Source organism: Panicum virgatum, chromosome 9N, assembly GCF_016808335.1.
Source record: "Panicum virgatum strain AP13 chromosome 9N, P.virgatum_v5, whole genome shotgun sequence".
NCBI lineage: Eukaryota > Viridiplantae > Streptophyta > Magnoliopsida > Poales > Poaceae > Panicum > Panicum virgatum.
In genome coordinates this window covers 56,663,802-56,683,519 of record NC_053153.1, presented here as the reverse complement: position 1 = coordinate 56,683,519, position 19,718 = coordinate 56,663,802, and the positions used below count along the sequence as shown (strand labels likewise).

At 47.5% G+C, this 19,718-nt stretch overlaps 1 pseudogene; it reads left to right on the top strand.

Moving 5' to 3' along the window:
* The first annotated feature begins 327 nt into the window (after positions 1-327).
* Positions 328-3,013, top strand: LOC120689152 (annotated as a pseudogene).
* The last annotated feature ends 16,705 nt before the right edge of the window (positions 3,014-19,718 follow it).

Here is a 19,718-nt window from a genome sequence, read left to right as displayed (position 1 = left end):
TTCGGATGTACTACTTTCAACTGCTCTCGGCTGTTGGGCTGCTTCTGCCTGGGCTGAGCAGTTCAAGCTGTTCGGCTGGCCTACACATCTGTTCGGTTGGGCGTCCGCCTCGCACTGCTGCCTTGTCTGGAGCACGGCTGCAATCAGCAGCAGCCCTGCTGCTCTGCTGGCTTGGCTGGAAGAGCCGCAGCGTAGAGCAGCCGGGAATAGTAGAGCCGAACGGAGTGATTGCCGGCGACAGCAGCCTCCGCAGAACGCAGCGGACCTGGTTCCCCATCCGCGGCCGCGCCACGCCCTGGCTCGCGAGCGCCGTTCCGGTGCCGTGCAATGCCCGCCGCGCGGGCCGCAGCAGACGACACGGACAACCCGGCGCTCTCGGGTGGCGGCGTGGGCCTCGAAGTCGAGCGGCTCGTTGGCGTAGCCACGCGGGAGCCGTCGTTCCCGCAGGACGTCGTGGCACCGGCTGCGGCCGCGCTGACACGGATGTTCGCGGCGCTAATGTTAGTAGTCACGCGCGAGGTGCGATGCAAAAGCCTACCTACACCCCGCCGCCGCAGTCGCTCGCCGCGTGGGCTACTAGTGTTACGATATCAGGGGAAGCAGCCACGCCGTTCAAGGGTGGGAGGTTGCGAGAGCGGCCGGCGGCGAGGTCTTATCCCATCAAGACGTGAATGCATTTTTTTAGCGGATTGCATGAATGATTGGATCTCTAACTATGCGAATATCCACAAAGAAAAAGCATACTCGTGCAGAGTAAGATTCAGGTGCTCCGGCTGCATAAGGTGCTCCCGTGCACTGCAGCCGTTAGATGCTACATGGTTTGCACGAGATGCACCTATTGTGCATCCATTTTGGACCGTTGGTTGATTTGATACAGCGTAGGGGTTAAAAACTTAAAATGTAAAATGATCGGATGCACAGATGATGTGTACATGAGCACCTGATGCACTGAAGAGTATTTGCGGATATTCTCTACTCGTACCTGGGTTTGTATAATCTTAGAGATGTAAATTAGTGATTTTTAGGTGCACCTCCAGTCTTCTTTAGTTCCAAATTTTGTACTACTTCTTCAAAATCAGATCTTATTTAAAAAATTAGTATAAAATTTTAAATTAAAAAAAGTTGAAGGTGTATCTAAAGGTCATCAATTTGCACCCATGTATAATCTTATCCTTTACTACACATAGCTGTGGCCCAGACCTACTCCTGTGCTTTGCTCACACGATTTAGGTAGCACTACTGCTTGGCACACGTAGAGACGAGCTGCATCCTCACAGAAACCAATTTTGCGCCGCAGAATTAAACACGAAAAAGCATTTCTCTTTTGCGTGACGGTTGCTCCCGATGAGCACTTGATTGGATTTTGGACCTTCACGGTACAGCTCGTAAAATGTTGACGTTCTTGTATTGTGGTCGACGATGTGTACCGCCTCACCCCGAAGCACCGCCATTTTACAACCTTTAATTATTGTGGTCGTCCGCTTTTCAACCTCGATTTACAAAACCAGAAATCTTACAACCTCCAAATATCAAAACCGTTTGTATGTCGTCCTTCGCTAGTTTGCGGTGTTGTTTTCGCCGACGTGGCGCCAAGACGCCCGCCCTCGTGGCTTGCCGACCGGGATCGCTGGCCTTGTTAAAAACCAGGACGCTGACGAGGCAAGTAACCAGCCATTGCTCCCCCGCCGCTGCTTTTCTCCTCCACCGCTCGTAGCTCCCCAAGAGCCGCCGCTTTTTTCCTCCACCGCTCGCGGCTCCCCAAGCGCCGCCGCTTTTCCCCTCCACCGCTCGCAGCTCCTCAAGCGCCGCCGTCGCCATTGATGGCGAGTTCGTTTAGCTCGAGCTCGTCGCAAGCCTCTTGGTGGTGAGCGTGGCGCAGGAAGTCCCCGATACCGTACAGGGTGAGTCAAAATTGCTCATTTGTCATTGGATTTTGGAGCTGTGGTTTGATTTGGGGACTAATTCCACGACAAGATAGTTGCTCCGGTCAGCGGTGGAGCCGGCGTTCTGCCCGACCACCTTCCTCGACCGCCAGCCATGCGTGCACTGGAAGGAGGCCGTGTAGGACAAGGCCAAGAGCCTCCGCGTCCGCATGTACAAGCCGGTCGCTGCAGCCGGCAGCGACGATGCCTCGGGTCGTGCACGTGGGCCAACGTGCACGCGCTCTGCCTCCGCCTCGCCGCGGACGCCGGCGCCGTCATGCTCTCCGTCGGGTACCGCCTCACCCCGAAGCACCGCCTCCCCGCGGCGGTCGACGACGGCGCCGGCTTCCTGCGATGGCTCCGCGAGCAGTCCGCAAATCCCGCCACCGCCGACGCCTGGCTCGCCGAGGCCGCCGACTTCGGCTTCGTGTTCGTCACCGGCGACTCGGTGGGCGGCACCATAGCGCACCACCTCGCCGCGCGCGCCGGCTTGGCCGCCGCCGCAGTCACCAAGCGCGGCGAGCCCGGCCCCAACGACGTCGACCTGGTTGCGGTCCAGGGCTACGTCCTCCTAATGCCGGTCTTCGGCGGCGTCCTTCGGACGCGGTCGGAGGCCAAGTGCCCCGCGGAGGAGGTGCTCCTGAACCTGGACCTGTTCGACCGGTTCTGGCGGCTGTAGCTGCTGGCCGGCGCCACCAGGGACCACCCGGCGGCGAACCCGTTCGGGCCGGGCAGCCCCGACCTCGCTGCGGCGGACCTCCGGCCGGTCCTCGTGGTGGCCGGCGACCTCGACATGATGCGCGACCGTGCCGCCGCCGACGCAAGGACGAGCTAGGGTTACTTGCCCAGTCAGCGCCCTAGTTTTTAACACGGCGAGCGATCCCAATCAGCAAGCCACGAGGGCGGGTGACTTGGCACCACATCGGTGAACACAGCCCCGCAAACCGGCGAAGGACGACATGCAAACGGATTTGATAGTTGGAGGTTGTAAGATTCCTGATTTTGTAAATCAAGATTGAAAAGCGAACGACTTTAATAGTTGAAGGTTGTAAAATAGACTTTTCTTTTATTTATCAGGAGCCCTTGCTTGACTTGCATCTTGACGTACAAACGCTAGGCCATGGCCCAGGAGGATTAAGCTACGAGAGACATTGGACTTGAGCCCATAAAATGAGTGACACAAGAAAATGGGCCGAGACGTCATGTAAAATCACGGCCTTGCTGTTAGCCCAGCCCATCTGTTGAGGTGTGGACAGCAGAGTAGGCAGAGCGCCGCGATGCAGGCCGGCCACAGCGCTTTTGTGCGAGAAATTCTATCTATTTTCTGGAGATTTCAAACCAATTGGATGCATGAGATTTATTGCCGACTGGACTACAGGAGGGCGAGGGATGGAATGCTAAACGAATTTGAATTTCAAATGATCTTTCCTCTTAAATCATGCATCAAATTTGAAATCTGCTTGAACCACTGCATTTATTTGAATTAATCCAACAAAATGAGATCCAATATATATTTTTAATTTGATAATTTTTCTTCTCAACATTTTTCAATATAGTAGTTCAACATGTCATTCCAACATTTGTATTATTCCATTTCAACTTTTTTTCAAGGAAACAAATGAATTAATTGTTCCAAAGTATCGAAATAGTTTTCACAGATGTTGATTCGATTTGACACAGATGATGAATCTGGTATTACAAGAGTTCGAATAGAATACCAAAATAAAAATATAATAAACAAAAAACACAAAACAGAGTCACAGTTGATTCTCCTTTGGCTGACGATAAGGATCGGTATTGGTTGCTTTTGTTGTGCTTTCTGCTGCGCTTGCGCACTGCCTCCGCTGCTGGTGGTGGTGTGCGAATATGCGTTTTGGGCTTTATGCCGCTGCATAAACGGGCCATGATAGGCCGTGCATGTACGCCTTATCTAACTTCTAGAAGGTGGGCCGCATACTGCTGTGTTGCTGTCACGTTGAGGCGGGCCCGATCAGATGTACTACGCCTTAGAGCAAGTTTTATAAGCACGCCCGCAGCCGGTTGGGAGAATCGCCAGTATGGCTGGGCGTTCGGGTTACCCGAAAAGTTCGGGTCGGGTATTTCGGGTTTCGAAAATTTCGGGTTTTGAAAAATAGAACCCGAAATTCGCTGGCAAAAACCAGAACCCGACAATTCGGGTACCCGAAAATTTCGGGTTCGGGTTCGGGTTACCCGAACTACCCGAATTGCTGAACTCTGAATGACAAAACTGAGTAACTGAATAAACATGCACAGTCGCTAGTATACATGTTCAGAGATAAACATGAGGTTTTCAGAGATAAACAACACTACCAGTACATGACCAAACTGACAGTTTACACTTTACACTTCAAATATCACAATTAATAAATATAGTTTTGAAGCACCCAACACTCCAACAGAGATAAACATGACTCCCATGAAGATGAAGCTGCGCCTCCACCCTCCAGGCACCAAAGTCCAAACCACCCAGGCAGGCAGGCAGGCACCCACCAGCAGTCCAGCACCATGCACCACGGCACCAGCCTACATGCAAAGGCACACAAAGCAATAAGACAGGGATGCAAATTAACAATGACAATGATAATATTACCTTCTAAGATGTAGACGACCCGGGTTTGGAGATGGACTTGGAGTTGCTTCCTGTTGGTGTTGCTTGTGTTTTCTCAGTGGAAGCCTCTTTTTCTTTCCCTTTTCCTTTGCCAATATTCTGAGCTTTATGGTTACCAAATTCTTCAATTAACTCTACAATGACAGGAATCCAAGCAATGAGTAAAATTTTACAATGATGCAATGCAACAAATGCATAAATGAGTTAAGTAAAATTATGTACCTTTTTCCATCATTTCTAATTCCTCCATATTCTCTTGGATGTCAATAGGAGTTCCTCTCCTCAGCCAATCCTGTGCACAAATTAGAGCCTCTACCATGAATGGAGTAAGAGAAGTACGGAAATCATCTAAAATGCGTCCACTTGTGCTGAAAGCGGACTCTGATGCTACTGTGGAGATAGGTATAGCAAGCACATCACGAGCCAAGTGAGCTAAAACTGGAAGCCTGGGTGCGTTGTCTCTCCACCAAACAAGGATGTCAATCTTCTTGTTCCTTTCCTCTGTATCTTCACTAAGATATTTTTCAAGTTCTGATTTGGCTGTGTTGGTGGAACCACTTTCCATCCTCATCCTCTTTGCTATTTTTTCAGCAAGCATGCCTTGTCTAGCTCCACTTGATTGATTGGGATTATTTACTTCAGTTTGTACTTCACTTGGAGCATGAATTTGCCTATATTCATCAAACAGCTCACGGAGACAAGATTTAATAGCTGCCCAAACTAGCTGTCCTCTTTCCTCACCAAAGATTTCTTCAACAGTCAATTTGGTATACAAAGATAACTTGTATCTTGGATCAAGAACTGCAGCAATGAAAATCAGTAAATTAATGTTCTCCTTTGCTTTTCCCTTCCCCCTCCCCCTCCTCTCACTATCCCTTTCACTCTCAGCCTCTTGCTCCTGCTCTTTATTGGTGTGCCAAACTCCCCAATATTTGTCAAATTTATCTTTCATTCTCTTGCCCATTGATACTTGTAGATTATTTGTACTATTCATCCAAGCTTGAATCAGCAAGTGCACTTCCCCAATCTCTTGAAATAATGTATTAGAGGTGACATGGAGACTTGAGGAGACACGGACAGTAAGATCATGAAAATGCTCTAGAAATTCTGCCATTTTCTTGGCCCTATCCCAATCAGATTCATCCGGGTGACCAGGTCCTTCTCTCTCTTCGGATAGGTCAATAACAAAAGAGTAGTCATCTTCAACAAGCCTTGTAAACACCTTCTCATAGGTTATTGCAGATTTCAGCATAAGGTATGTGTAATTCCATCTAGTTGGGACATCAAGCTTAAGAAATGCCTTGCTGTCCACCTTCTCTTCCTCAGCAATTTCCCTAAACTTTACCAATCTTGAAGTCCCATTCTTAATCCATTTAATAGCAGCCCTAACACGCTTCACAGAGAGGTCAACTTCTTTCAATCCATCTTGCACAATGAGGTTAATGATGTGTGCAGCACACCTCATGTGCAAATACTTGCCACCAACTATGTTGGTCCCCTGCAGCTGTCTCCTCAAAAAAGCCACACCATTGTCATTAGCATTGGCATTATCAACAGTGACAGTCATTACTTTGTCCAAACCCCATTCAGTCAAGCATCTAAGCAAGTTTTTCCCAATATCCTCTCCCTTATGCCCTTTTACCTTGAAAAAACTGATCACTTTCTTATGCAGCTGCCAATTATCATCAATAAAGCTCGCAGTGACAGTCATATAGCTATCTTGCTGCTGAGAAGTCCAACCATCCGTTGTTAAGGAAATTCGCTGACAAGAATCTTTAAAAAATTTCTTCAGCTTGGCTCTTTCTTGAAAGTAAAGACGTACAATATCCCTGGTGCAGGTTCTTCTAGATGGTAATTGGAATCGTGGGCAGGCTTTGCTCATAAATTTCCTAAAGCCTGACCTCTCACCCATAGAAAAAGGCTCCTCATCTTCTACAACCATCTCAGCAAAAGCCGCTCTAAGTGCATCTTGATCGAACCTCCATGTGGTAATACCTTCCCCTTGCAATGTGCCTTGTTTTGGGTCATTCTCGAACTTGTTAGGATTTCGTGAGCAAGTTTGCAAGTGTCGAGACAACGAAGATGTACCATGTCCCTTTGATTCAGCCTTCATTTTGCGAGTGCAATATTTGCATTGTGCAAACTTGAGAAAACCCTTGTCACCCTTGATCTTGTTGAAATGATTCCAAACATTTGACCTTGGTGCCATTTGCTTCCTTTCCTTCTCTTTCCCTGTGTCATTCTCAAGATCAATGACCTCCTGATTAGCAGCTTGTCCATTCGACTGTGATGGCTGTGAATCTTGAATCTCCATTGGCACAATTGAATTATCATGGCGAAACTCAGTGTTCATTGACTGGGTCTCAGTCTCAATATTATCTTCAGTTTCAGGCATCTGAAAAACAAAGAACACTCATGTTCTACTGTGGTAATCTCTGATCAAATCAACAGAAAAATGTCCTACTAATGTTCTACTGTGGTAATCTCTGTTCAAATCAACAGAAAAATGTCCTACTAATGTTCTACTGCGGTAATCTCTGATCAAATCAACAAAAAAATGGTCTACTAATGTTCTACTGTGGTAATCTCTGCTCAAATCAACAGAAAAATGTCCTACTAATGTTCTACTGCGGTAATCTCTGATCAAATCAACAAAAAAATGGTCTACTAATGTTCTACTGTGGTAATCTCTGCTCAAATCAACAGAAAAATGTCCTACTAATGTTCTACTGCGGTAATCTCTGATCAAATCAACAAAAAAATGGTCTACTAATGTTCTACTGTGCCACTGTGGTAATCTCTGATCAAATCAACAAAAAATGGTCTACTAATGTTCTACTGTGCCACTGTGGTAATCTCTGATCAAATCAATAGAAAAATGTTCTACTAATGTTCTACTAGCATAAATACTAACTAGAGTCATGGTCTAAAATCAAAATGTCTCATGAAATTCTAGTGAAACACACACAGAAAATAACCTAAGGTTGTAACATTGATGGAATTAATAGTTGACTGACAATCACTGTATATGGGTACAATCAAGAAATTTAGATATATAGTTATATCTCAGCTGTGTGATACATATCTTGGGTCCAGGCATGCAACCCCTAACAGGGAAATATTTCTGCCCACAAGTATCCAGTTCCCTTCCAAATTCAAGTGTAGCGCAATACCATGATCGCACAAATGATTTGCTAGAGGACATGAAGAAATCATATGCTTTCAAAGGCTAAATGCACAAGGCAGTTCAAACATACAGACAACTGAAAATCTTCCTGCATTTATCCTTGTCAGTTTAGCACTAATTCTATTATATTATACTCCATTTTACTTCAGGCTATCCCTTTCAGGTTACTACAGCCCCCCCTATATTATACATAGCTCTACACGCGACTAACCACGAACATGCGTTTGATCGAACGACGAACTCAACTCTGAATCGATAGGCATGTACAGATCCGAAGCAAAATCAAGCCCATCGCGAAAACTGCTCAACCGAACACCATCACCGGCACAGAAGGCACTCACGGAACACGGGACGGACGAACACGGAATGGACCATACTAGATCTAGACTACCATGAACAAGTAGAAGAAAAGTGAATGACATACGTTGCAAGATTCCTCCGTCGGTGGTGCCGTTCTTCGGTCGTCTTCCCGGCTCGAGGTCTTGCGGAAGCCGGAGCCGCCGGGGGGACGCCGGGAGGGGCCCTGCAGACCGGTCAGAAGCGCCGGGGGTCAGAAGCGCCGCTGGTCTGCACCTCGCTGCGGCGCCTTGGGGGGAGGCCGGGAGGGGGCCTGCACCTTGCAGACGGGCGGCGTGAGCCGGTGACGGGCTGACGGCGGTCGGCGCGCGAGGGGCGGACGGGACGGGGAGAAGGGGCATCGGCGCCTCGCTGGAGTCGCTGCGGTGCCTTGGGGCCTTAGGGGGAGGCCGGGGGGGGACCTGCACCCTGCAGACGGGCGGCGTGAGCCGGTGACGGGCTGACGGCGGTCGGCGCGCGAGGGGCGGCCGGACGGGATCACGGGACGGCGACTCGCGAGGGGAGGGGCGCTGGCTTCTGGCTTGTGGCGGCGTGACTGGGGTGGGGCGGTGGGGTGGGGGACTGGCCGACTGGGGGTGCCGCCGTGCCGGGGTGGGGGTTAGGGTTGAGAGGATTGATGGGCTGGGCTGGGCTGGGCTGATTTCATACAATGAGTACACATCAATGGGCTGGGCTGATTTCGGGTAGTTCGGGTAATTCGGGTACCGTAGCCCAATACCCGAACTACCCGTAATAATTTCGGGTACCGTGGGTTAGAACCCGAATTGGGGTTCGGGTTTTTCGGGTTCGGGTTTTTCGGGTTCGGGCTCGGGTTTTTCGGGTTCGGGCTTCGGGTTTCGGGTATTTTGCCCAGCCATAATCGCCAGCGTGGTTAGTATTTATGGCGGCAGCGGCAGCCAGCGGACAGCGCATGCGGCCACCGGCCAATGGGAGCAGCTCGCGCGCGAGTGCAGCAGCAGCGCAGCGAATGGGCGCAGCGCGCGCGCATCCGCCGGCTTCCAGCCGGCGTTTTGTGAGACGCCCGCAGCACATTCTCTCTAGGTTTCTCTCTCCGCCAGCAATGATTTTTTCTACGTGGCTTCGCTCCCAGCCGCTGTCACGTTGAGGCGGGCCCGATCAGATCACGTAAGGTTCGTGTGCTAGGTGGCTACTCCCTCCGTCTCTAAATAATTTTTATTTTTGCTTTCCGAAAAATAATTTTGATTAATTTTATATAAAAAATATTAATATTTATGATACATAATTAATATCATTAGATAGATTTTTTAATTTAGTTTTTTAACAAATTTATTTGGAGATATAAATATTGCATGTTTTTCTACAAATCAAGTTAAACTTGTGGTACGCACACCGACGGTGATATTTAAAAAGAGACAGAGGAAGTAGGTATGAACGAGGTCTAGCTACGACTTGGACCCTCCTCAAAGGAAAAAAAAAGCTACGACTTGGACAACTCTTTAATGTCCTGACGGAGTAGTGAGCTGCAATTGCTCAAGCAGTCTGGTCGAGTCGATCTCGCGACGCGGAGGAGGACCCGGACGAGCCCGGAGCCGGCCAGCCCGCCGTCTCGTTAGCGGCGGTACGCGGCCGCCCCGTTCACGACAAGCCGCGCGGCCAGCGCGCCCCGGCCGGCTCGCCGAGCGCAGAAAGGTCAACAACCCGCAACCCCAGCCAGCGGGACACGGGACAGGCTGGCGAAGGGACCGCGCGGCCAACAACCCGCAACCCCTTAATATTTCAAAAAAAAAAAACAACCCGCAACCCCAGCCGGACGACAGACCCGCGCCGTACTCCTCTTGCTGTGCTCCACGCAACTAGGGGGGTTGGTGATGAGACGCGGGTGCGGCGATCGAGTACCCGCGCGCCTCCTTATCGCCAGCACCGCGCGCCGGTCGCGGCCGGCCACACAGGCGTTATCATCGGCGGTCCGTCCGTTCCATGCCGCCGGCCGTGCTCCCCGCGCGTCGCGTACCGGCAGGCTCAGCCCAGCCGTGCAGCCGGCGTGGCGCCTCCTCGTCCGATCAGCTCGGCTGCGGGCGCCGGGACAAATGCAGGTGCAGGGACCGGCCGGTCGTGTCGGATCTGGACTGATCGGCCAGCCAGCGGATCGCAAGTGTACCGTGCACGGATACGTAGCTTGTTGGCTCCCTGCCAAGGCCTGTCCACATGCGTGACGTACGTGAATGTTACCCGGTGGTGGTGAAATATCTCGGCGAGATCGCCGCAGGTGCACCGCACTGGGGATGGGAAAGGGATGATGCGTCGACGTCCGATCATTCATGCCACGGAGGTGCGACACCAAGGACCGTGACGGCTAGAGCGTAAGAGCAGATATAACAATGTGCTTAAAGCTAAACTAGTCAGTATTTTTTACTGATGTGGAGGAGAGAAAGGAGGAAAGAGAAGAGAGCTTGGCTTTTATTCTAACACCAAACTTGGCACGGAAGCATAGGCATTTGTGGGCCCAAATAAAAATGTATGTGAGGAAGAGTAGAAAAAAATAAGATATAATATCACATAATAATAAAAAAAGTTTGTAGAGACAAATATGAGACAACTATTGTATAACTTAGCTCTTATCACTTGATTTATAGTCAAATACTTTGACTATATTATTAATTATGTTCTAACACATGATGGAGCCGTACTATGTGGTGACGCGGTTCGAAGTGGACATGGGATCGGACCGGCAGTGCCGGCGGCTGACCAGCCAGGTGATGGGTGATGGATGGATGCCTGCGGCTGCGGCGGGGACGTCTATATGTAGCGCGAACGAATTTGCGCTGATGCATCGCAGAAGCATCGGGCAGCCTGCAGGCGGACCTCACGGGCCGAAACTCAAGGCCCATTATTGATTCACCAAGTCTCTCACTAGTAAAATGGTCTGATCGTATATTCATCTTCAATAGGCCAACGAGCGCATGAGGCATGATCAACAATCTGAACATAGGGACGAACGGAAATTTAAATTCATTTGAAAAATATTAATATTATATTTTACATAAAATATAGCCCGAATCCATTTCAGATCATTTGAAAGATTTATAAATGTTCCAAAATATTCAAAAAAATTATATAACAATTTCAGAATGTTTCGATCACTATCCAAAAAATGTTGTAGTCTTAAAAAAGTTCTGAACCTATTTCAAAATGTTTAAAATATTTCTAAATGTTCCAAAATATTCAAAAGAGTTGTTTAGCATTCCAGATTGTTTTAAACATATATAAATAGGCTCATAACATTTATAAATGTTTCAAACATTTTAGAATGTTTCAAATTGTTCAAAAAAGTTGTAAATCCATTTCAAAATGTTTGAAACATTCAGTCGAAAAAAATGCTTGAAAATTCATAAACATCAGTATATTTAAATACTTCTTTAGTTGGAATAATTTGTTGGTGAAGCGGAAACTACTATAACTCTAAGAGGAACAAATGTTACAAATTCAAGCTATTGTTTCGAAACAAATGAAAATGTTCAGCAAAAGATATTCTAAAAAGCAAATAGAAAACACTTTGTTCTGAAATATTCTAACTAGTTCAGTAGATTGTCCTGTTTTCAGAATGTTCTGGAACTTTCAGTTTATTCCGAAACATTTAGCGTTCTGGGAACATTTCAAAAATGTTCTGGGCAATTTTCAAGATTGTTCTGAAATGTTCAAATTTGTTTTCGGGACGTTACAAAAGTGTTCCAAAATATTAAGACATTTTCAAAAGTGTTCCAAAACATTCTGACTTGTTTAGTAGATTGTTCTATTTTTGGAATGTTCTGATACTTTTAGTTTATTCCGAAACATTCAGATTTGTTCTGGGAACATTTCAAAAATGTTGCGGAACATTATGACGTTTTTAAAATGTTCCGAAACTTTCAGTTTACTCCGAAACATTCAAATTTGTTCTGGGGACAATTCAAGATTGTACTAGAAAATGTTCTGGAAAATTTTCAAGATTGTTCAAAAAATGTTCAGATTTGTTTCTGGGACATTTCAAAAGTGTTTCGAAATATTTAGACGTTTTCAAAAGTGTTCCGAAACATTTTGACTTGCTTAGTAGATTGTCCTATTTTCATAATGTTCCGAAACTTTCAGTTTATTACGAAACATTAAGATTGGTTCTGGGAACATTCAGATTTGTTTTTAAAACATTTCAAAAAATGTTTTAAAATATTAAAACATTTTCAAAAGTGTTCTGAAACATTCTGACTAGTTTAGTAGATTGTCCTATTATCAGAATGTTCCGAAACTTTCAGTTTATGCCGAAAACATTCAGATTTGTTCTGGGAACATTTCAAAATTGTTCTGGACAAATTTCAAGATTGTTCCCAAATGTTCCCATTTTAAGTCATTTTTTAGTTATTTGGAACAATTTGATGATGAAACTAGAACAATTTCATTATCCTTAAAAACATAAATTATTTTGAATCAAATGGAAAAAAAGTTCCACATAAAAAATTAATCCGAATGTATTCTATCAACAATAGAACTTGTTCTGAGAACAAAATAAAATGTTCCGAGAACAAGATAAAATGTTTTGGACAAATAAATTGTTCTGGAATGAATAAACATATTTTAGAAAAATATCATTGAAGTATAGCAGAATAAATTTGACAGCAACTTTGGACAAAGTTGGTTGCTAGCGCAGGAAACCAAAGAAGAAAAAAGAAATCGGCCAATGAAAAAATAGCTGAAGGTACATGGGCGTGATCCGTGGCTCTCCCTCCAGTCCCCTTGTGCGACAGCTCGGCCCCTGATAGCATATGCGATGAATAGAATTGCCCGCTGCGGCTGCGGCTGCGGCTGCGGCTGCGGCTGGTGGTGGCACCAACGAATCACGCGAGGGACGGATGGGCGTTGCTGCGTTGGGGCATGGCTTGTCGCTGTGAAATTAATTTCTCGTACTACACGCGCTTGGGCGCTGGGCGATTGGGATGATGGTGCCTGCCATCCGCGAGCCGTCTAAAAGCAGATACAATAATAGATTTATAGTTAGTCAACAATTTTGGTGATATGGAAGGGAGAAGGGAGGAGAGAGAAGAGAGCTTGACTTCTAATTAGGCCGCCTCCAACGGTACTAGCGAAATCGCCAACCAAGTTGGAGCTGTTAAATAATAAAAAACTAAAAAGACGTCCCTCCGGTTCTTGTTTTGCGTTTCTGCTTTCTCACATACCTGCGACAAACGTGCTATAAGCTAGCAGCGAGATAAGAGCTGGCGCAGCAATTTTCACGGTTTCTCTCACCTCCAGCTCAGCTTAAGCCAGCGATATCTCCCCTTGTTGGAGGAGGCCTTAAGCACCAAGCTGGGCACGCATGCATAGGTAATAGTGGGTCCCAATAAAAATCTACTATATGAGAACAATAGGAAAGAGAATGAAACTATATAATAAAAAAAAATATTTGAAAACAAGTAAGAGCTTAATTATTGCATAGCTTGACTCTTGTTACTTGGTTTATAGCCAAACACTTGGATTGACCTCCTTGTGATGAGGCCGGCCGGAGTCATGCAAGATTATGCTGACCGTATATGATCAGTCTTAGTACACAGTTTTATGACATAGTTGTCTACTTCATGTTGATGTGACAGGAGTAGATTGAAGACTAGGTAACTGTGATAGATGGATTTCATGGTAATGAAATTCTCCTCATATCTCATAAAACTACATTTTTTTCTCTCCTTACCATGTCAGCAAAATTCATGATATTTAATGTCATGAAACCTCCATTGAGACTGACCTAAGTTGAGCAACGCAACCCGCAGTGATGTGCAGTGTGCTACTATCCCTTCGTAGAGCAACGCTACCTCCATTGAAATTGACCTAAGTAGAGCAACACAACCCGCAGTGATGTGCAGTGTGCTACTATCCCTTCGTAGATTATAACGAGAGTATTTTATTGGTGGTCCACGTGATGGTGGCATGCATGCATCTCGTAGTAGATGAAACGAAAAGGCACATATCATCTAACTCTTGTCATCGTCTCTTAGCGGTTGGCGACATGTCATGCTTTCTCACTTGCAACCACAATTTGTTTAAAGAATACTACTCAATAACGAAGGATGTATGCGCGGTGTGCGTGAGTCTTCTTAGTTATTACCTCAACTAGCAGATGCGCGCCGCCTGAAAACTGGAGCGCCCAATGCAACTGGATTATTCCACGGCTTGTGCGTGCTGGAGCTGGGTCACATGGTAGCACGGCGATGCGCTCGCTCATCACGAATCAATGCAAAAGGCCACGTCGATCCCACACGGATGCCAGACTGCCCATGGTCAGTGGCCGCTGCGGCTAGCAGTCCGATTGATCGATCGATCAGCACGCTCGGTGGTGAACAGGCAGTCCGGGCGATTCGCATCCGCCACGGTGAGCGCACGAGCAAGAGTGCACGGCAGTTGGCTCGGCGCCCGGCGTTCCATCGGTCGGCTGCACTAGGCCGGGCCGCAGCCCGCGCCACGACGACCGAGAGCCTCGCCTCCTTATCACAACCACGCCGCCTACCAAACTGCGCGCGCGAGCGTGACACGGGCTCTGAGCCGCGGGGACGCGGGCTTATCATCGCCGGGACCGGAGGAGGTCCCCCGTACCACCGGCTGCAGCCCAGCCTCAGCTGGCGTGGCGTGGCCAATTAGCTATCCGCCTCTTGCCCTGCCCGGGCTCGCCAACTTGCGCAGGCTGGCTGGTCTGGACGGACGCGGATCGCCGGATCGGCCGGCCCGGTGGTCCATCGTGGGGTTGGCTAGTTTACGGTCAATCCTAGAAACAAGTTCCCTTATGGTCGATTTTCAGACTGTTTGTTTTTTTTCTATTTTAGTATTTTTTGTTGTTTTTTATTTGAAAAAAAAATCAAGAGAAAAATTGAAGAGGTAGAAAAATTTTATTTTAGTAATTTTTGTTGTTTTTTATTTGAAAAAAATTCAAGAGAAAAATTGAAGAGGTAGAAAAATTTTGACGAGAAAAATTTTAGAGAGAAAATTTTGAGAAACAAAAATTGAGAAAAATTTTGCGCTCAGAAAAAAAATTAGGTAAAATATTTTGCATCCGAAAACAAAAAAAAGCTCAAAGTAAAAAAAAATACATCAAAAAACAAAAAGAAACTTGGGTAAAAAAATTTAATTTGGGATTTTTAAAAAAAAACTTTGCATCCGCCAATAAAAAAAAGGAAAAAAAAACACCGCCAGCCGGGGGACTCGCCTCGCCGCCGAACCCTGCCGCCGCTGCCGCGTCGCGAGCGGAGCTCCCCCGCCTCCGCGCATGGAGATCCTCGCCGCCACCTGTGCGTGGAACTCCCCCGCCGCCGCGCTGCGAGCGGAGCTCCGCGCTGCCGCCGCCGCCGGGAATGGATCAGAGGGTGCAACAGGAAAAGAGAAGGGGGAAGGAGCCGGGACTGAATCTGAGCGGGGACGGCCGCCAGTAGTGCTTGCCGAGCGGGGACGGCCGCCAGTAGTGCTTGCCGGGCCATTTGACCTCGGCTGTCTAAAGTTTTTGGTTTAGTCTCTGCTAACCTACCTGATAGGCTGATATGCTAAACGGTTCCTATCTCATGCGCCGAAGAACGAAGTGTTTTTTATAGTTTACAGTGAGTGCTCGGGGATTCTTCGTAGCAGATTCATTCATTATATATCTCTCTCGGCAACCATGTGCATATAAGTATAATACTATAACCCCGTCGGCGATTGTTAAAAAGGTTAGTAAATAGTATTGTAGGTAATACCGTCCGCCGCTTCAGTGAGACGCTTAGCAAGAAATTGTTGATGTTATTGTTGTGATTTATCATGGACTAACAATCGCATCACTTGTCTTTAGGAAATTCCGCCCAGCCAATTCGAGCAATGCAAGATGATGTGCCTCGCTGCAAGTATTATGTAGATGCATAATAATGCACCGCGCAGGTACTGATGCCACGGATCCTACTAGACTCTCGTGGAAGAAACGAAGAAGCACGTATCACTCAACAACCTCTTGTTTTTGACGCCACATGCTCTCAGTGTAATATAAATAAATGCCCTTTTCCCAGTAAGAAAACTTATCAGCGCATTTATAATTTTATATAAGCACCTTATTGGAGTTGGTTGAAACGGCGGTTGGGTTGGACGTATGTGGGCGCGCCGAGCTAGCTAGCTGTGGCCCGTGGTTCTTGGCTAGAGATTTGTGATCGAATTGTGACGCAGATGCGCGCCCACGGCAAAACGTGATGGTCCAACTGGACTCCACGCCCCTGCAAGATGCCCTAGTTTTGTGCTGGAGGCACTGTTCGCTGTGCTGGTGCTGGAGCCTGCTGTTGGAGTGGTGTGAGAGAAAAACACTGTTGACTGGCTGGAGACTGTTGGAGCAGAACAAGTCTTTGTCGCTACGTGCCGGTGGAGCAGTAGTCAGCGGTGAACCCGTCCCCCCGGTCAATTACCAGCAACCTCGGCGGTCGACGGGGCGCGCGGACGGAGACCACTTGCTTGGAACCGGCCGGATCAAAACTTCGGACCTTTGACTTCGCGGTCAGGTAAGCCGTTCCCAGAAGATGGCATTCATTTTCTGAAGGAAATACTCTAAGCTAAGAGGCGAATTGCCCGGCAAGTTTTCACCAAACACCTTGCAAATGTGTTGGACTTTTCTCCACCTTTGAATTCTTTTCGACAAGAAGAGGCCCACAAGATGGAAAGACTATTCCGGTCACAGTATACAGTATACTATTCCCGTAAATAAATCCCTCCGAAATCACCGCATGCAGAGTACTACTATTCCGATCCGTTTCCCTTCCGCCAGAACAGCGGCCGGGTCTCGCGTTCCCACGGGCCGGCGAGCGCGCGTGCTGACTCGGATCCACATCCCCGCACTGCGTGCGCCGCCGCGAAACGGTGCGCCGACCCGACCGGATATTTGCTGGTGCACGATGCGGCGGCTCTGCTCTTACCTCCTCGTGCAGGGGCCGGGCCCCGCCGGCGCCGGCGAGAGGGAACGTTCGAGCGATGGATGTCGCGCGCGGTGGGCTCGCCGTGGGTCCCATTCGATCTCGTGCCAGCAGAGAGCTCTTCAGACCGCTCCCTCCGGCGTCGAACGTGCGGGTGACGTGTCGTCGGAGCCGACGGTGAACTGACGGCCTTCACCACATACGTTTCTCGTAGCCTATCCGCTTGGACAGCATTGGTCAGCATTCGGCAACGGTAACAATGCAGCAGGCGTACACGCGCCGTGAAAATTCGAGGTGCTCGAAGCTCGAGATCCTAATTTGCCAGCACCAAATTGCTTAAAAAAACAATTTGCCAGCACCAGTGGGTGGTAATTCACTAATTCGGTGGGCAGTTTGTCTCTGCTTCGTGGACAAACTTTTGCGAGACGATCAGCCTAAGCATGATTAGCGCAGCAATAATCGTCGGAAAAGAGTTGATGCGCCGCACGCCTCCCGTACCGCCCGAGGCCTTCCACGTACCGCACTCGTGGCAGACCCTGCCTCCAAGTAATCCAAATAGTGCATCTGGTAGGTACACGTCGCTCGATCGATCTCCGGCAAGAAAGAAGTTGATCGACACGGTTCGTTCCCCCCCCCCCCCCCCCCCCACACACTTTATTCTAAAAAAACAAGAAATCCTCAGCCTCTCCAGCCCACGGCCGGAGCCGCCTTTAGATTTTGGTTCGGGCACACCATGGTGCGACTAAGAGATGAGCCCCAGGATGCACGCGCCACCTAACCCACCGGCCGTGACCGAGATGGACCCTCTTCCAGTCTTCTCCACCCGATCCTTCGAGATAAGCTTATAGACTGGAGCGCCCGCCCGCCACGTCTCCCCGTTCCGTTCCCGCCGATGCACCGCTGCGACGGGGCGCACGCAGCCTCTCTGCACGGCGCACCGAGACGGTGGCACGTCCGGCCGAGCCCCGCTTTAGAATAACCGTGGCGGTCTTGTCCTGTCCGGCGGCCACGCGCGGGATTCCCGACCAGCTCCTCCCGAGGCGTCGGGGGTGGCCATAAAACTAGTGGGGAATCCTAAGATTGAGTTGAGCGATTATTGCCGATTGGGTTCAGGATTAGCTTACGCCTGGTGATTGGGATGATTTTTTTTTTATAACAGGTGATTGGGATGATTGATGCATTGGTGACATCACACCACACCCAATCGCTTGATAATTTGCACGAAAACGACGCTGGTTTTGGATTGGCTTATTTTCTGTTTTCCTGAAATTAAAATGTTTCTCCCTATTAAAATGTTATAGGTTCATATTTTGAGCATATACTAGACATTACTCCCTCCATCCAACTATCCAAGGTCCATTAGAAAATCTGAAAAATCCAGATATGCAAGGTCTAATTTGATTTTTTCTCAGGAGTGACGCTTCAAGAATCGATGCGGCAGTAATTCATCGCATGCATGTCTCGAGAGTGAAAGCACATGCAGAGAGTAATTGAATCCGCAATAAACACATGTTGTTTTTTTCCAAGAAAAACTAATGACGGGAGTGCTTTCTTTGGTCTTTGAGCCAAACAAAAATAGGTCTTGCATAGATGAATGGAGGGAGTAAAATTTTAGGGCGATTAAATGAAATGTGCTTCCTTCTCTTCATCTCTCGTTGACCATGTTTTTTAATTTTCGATATTATTGCGGCATACATAGGATTTCATGGGACATTATTGCGCTACTCCACACCAAGATTCTTATTGTAGCCATCTTCTTGTTCATTGATAAACTAATACTTTTATCTACATCATATTCGTTGATTATGTGACTGTTATTCATCAATAATGTCAACAGCATCGCGCTAGCCGTGTCTCGTCCACCAACCTTGATCACTTGAGTGGCGCTTGCCGTGAGCTCCGCGATTGAGTCCATCTCACAATTTTATAGCCCTCACATCTAAAAGCTTAACCCCAAACCTCAAATCTTGACTTTGCTAGGGAAAGAAGTGATGTGGCTTGATTCGATCGTCGCATTCCTCGATGCCTACGAATTTACGTGATGGGCTTCTTAACATATACTTCATCCGTTCCAAATTATAAATCATTCAAAAAATCTTGGAAAGTCAAACCATCTCAAAATTTGATCAAAATTATAGAGATACACATAAAAATTTATGACATCAAATAAGTATACTATGAAAATAAAGCTAACAAAGAATCTAATGATATTTAATTGGTATCATAAATGTTATTACCTTGATATATAAATTTGGTCAAACCTGTAAAACTTTGACTCTCCAACATTCTTGAAATGACTTATAATTTGGAATGGAGGGAGTAGTACTTAGCATAATATAACATTTTCCAAGGGGTGACGGAGGGAGTAGTACTTAGCATAATATAACATTTTCCAAGGGGTGACGTCAAAAGCATTGCAAAAGCATGAAAAAAAAACAAATTTGGTAGGTGTCATAAAAACATGGCAAAAGCAAAACCGGTGGGTTAGCCACGCCGATGTGCTCCCATATAAACTCTCGCTATCGTGTCGTTTTGTACGTACATCGGGCGATGACCTACGTACGCCACGTGTATGTACTATCCACATTATCATGACCCAAATCCCTTTTAATCCAAATTTGGGTGCCGGGCTGACTTCAACAGAAGGAGGCAAATGTATTTTGCCTCTCCACGCAGCACTGTTCACGCGAGGAGCACCCTCCAACAGACGAGCCATACGCGAGACTCATTTT